General features: G+C 41.4%; 1 pseudogene; it reads left to right on the forward strand.

Annotated features, from left to right (window-relative positions):
• Positions 1-881: 881 nt before the first annotated feature.
• Positions 882-2,153, forward strand: LOC148033876 (uncharacterized; annotated as a pseudogene).
• The last annotated feature ends 402 nt before the right edge of the window (positions 2,154-2,555 follow it).

The raw sequence follows: 2,555 nt of genomic DNA on the forward strand, positions 1-2,555 counted from the left end.
AGGAATGCATAGAAATGATGTGTTCCTTGCTACTTTCATGGAGAGTAATAAAGGAAGAGTCCATGGGAGCAAATTCTTCCCCTCTCGAGCATATTGCAAGTATGAAATTTTATTAAAACAATATATCACTTGCTCTCCATATCTTATAATGTACACTAACTTACTTTGTTTATAAGGTTTGGAAAAATACTCGATGATGTTTTTTAAGCATGGATTGCATGATATCTATTGGTGTTATGAATTTGAATGCAAGAAGGCATTAACATATATTGGTATCAAGACTAATAAAAAAGATATGGAGATATCATACTGTGGAATAAGGCCATGTGTAAATGCCACCAGTTAGCTCAGGAATGGTTACATGCCCTTAATCCCTTTCTCGGTGTGTTGCCATATTCTTGGCATGTATCCTCTGATGGAATATAAGCAGCCTCTCTAGCACGTTAGAGGTAGGTTTAGTTTGGTCTAGTCTCTCTCTCGACCCCTCCTGACTAGTACATCACATTGGTGGAGACAGTGGACACCAAGAATCATTTTCTTGGTCTCTGCTCACCACAACCAGCTCATTTTCTTTCTCCTCTCACAATGCCACTGTAACACAATATTAGTGAGTTTGGGAATCTCCCAATTCCCATTTTTTGAATACTAAAAAGGTGGCACCCAGATAACATGCACACAAGATTCTCAAAACCATATGATGTGACCTATCATTGGAAAGCGCTTGAAAAATGAAATCTATTGAGCTATAGAGTGCTCGATTTGGAGTTATAGTGTTCAAGTTATAAAAAATCCAAAGATTTGACCACATGTCCCAAACTTATGGGAAATTCCCATATTCCCCAATATAGTGTTACTGTCCTCTCTGTGTTGATTTCCTTAAGATGAACCATCCTTCATCTTTAAGAAACACTACTAGCGCTCCCCATTATGAGGATCCGAAATTTGTGGGTGAATTTGCAACCCACAATTTGTAGATGGAATAGATGCTCCAAGCAATCTCCAGCATGCTGATACAAGTCAATCAAACAAATCAAACGATGCTCAGTTATTTAGCATCTGCAACGTCACAAGCACAACACCCTGCCACTAAGGTCAGACCGAAACCTTTTGTCGGCTTACCCACCGAAGATGCCCTGACTTGGATGGACCATTTTGACAACGTTTTGCGGGATACCATCATTGGTCTAATGATAGAAAAGCAATGGAAGCTTGCACCCTATTGGAAGGAGTTGCCGCAACCTGGTTCATTCAACAAACTAAGGACGTCAAATCTGATTGGGGTATGCTTAAAGCTATGGTCATACAAAATTTTTCTCACCGAAACATCACACAGACAGCATCGCAGCAATTGAATGCTGTGAAGAAGTAACAACAATTAGAATCAGTGGCACAGTTTGCAGTAAATCTCAATCAATTGCTCCTACGCGCAAACCCGATGATGTCGAAAGAGATGAAACTCTTTTTTCTCTAGCCTCGTCTTTCGACATGATCTATCTCGAGACGAGTGTATGATGGGGGGCCCACATCATTCCACTTTGCAATCCAAATAGCATAATGAATAGAGGATTTAGAACAACTAGATGATGCCAGCTTTACTACCCTCACAGACAACTCCTGAATGGATTCTCACCCCGTTCCCATGGAAATTGATGTTCAAAATGCCCAGTTTGGCCAGCTCCAATCACGACTCCCAGAATCAACGTGCGCTTCCTGACCGAGACCAGCTAGGAAGACCCAAATGCTATTATTGCAACGTTTATGGGCATATTTGCAAACACTGTAGGCGGATGCGGTCTACACAGCAATATCAAAATGCTCAAGTTCAGCTTGCTGATGCCGCAACTCTGGCTGAGTTATCGGAAAACATATGAGTGGGAGGATGATGGAGGACCACATCTTTCGGATGCATGGTGTGTTCAATGCTAGTTGAGTTCCATAACATATCTCATGAGGCACTATTAGATTTAGGGAGATAACAATCAGGTCTACCACTCTCATACCCAAGTTCAATGCACATTCTATGTAGCTCAAATTCAGTCATGCTTTTTATGTTTTGCCAAGGCAGATGTTTCCTTTAACCTTAGGTTGTGATTGGTTTGTAAAGACCCGAGGCTACAATTTGATATGCATCAGCTTGTCTTACCATGCACCATTCCGATTCCAATATCATGATCTCACAAAGGCCCCAATTTCATTAAAACACAATACACTATCGTCAACCAGCACACACATTTGCATGATATTCAATCACTTTTGCATCAGTTCCCCAAGTATTCCATGTAAGTGCTCACATATCTCAGATCAACCTTCCCACTCATCACTCCATAAACATGGGTGATGCTCCCTCAGTCCAAATGGCTTCTCATTGAAGATCTCCTCTAAAATAGCAGAGAATAAATCAAACCATCCATGACATGCTCAAGAAGGGGGTTATCCAACCCTCTTGCAATGATTGGGTGTCTGAGCCTCACCTAGTATGGAAGGAGGATGGCAACTATAGATTTTCAGCCCCTCAGCAAGATCACAGTGCATGAGCTTTACCCATTACCCCGGAT

This window comes from Lygodium microphyllum, chromosome 7, assembly GCF_053477565.2.
Source record: "Lygodium microphyllum isolate KBCC chromosome 7, Lygodium_microphyllum_v1.1.10, whole genome shotgun sequence".
In the NCBI taxonomy this organism is placed as follows: Eukaryota; Viridiplantae; Streptophyta; class Polypodiopsida; order Schizaeales; family Lygodiaceae; genus Lygodium; species Lygodium microphyllum.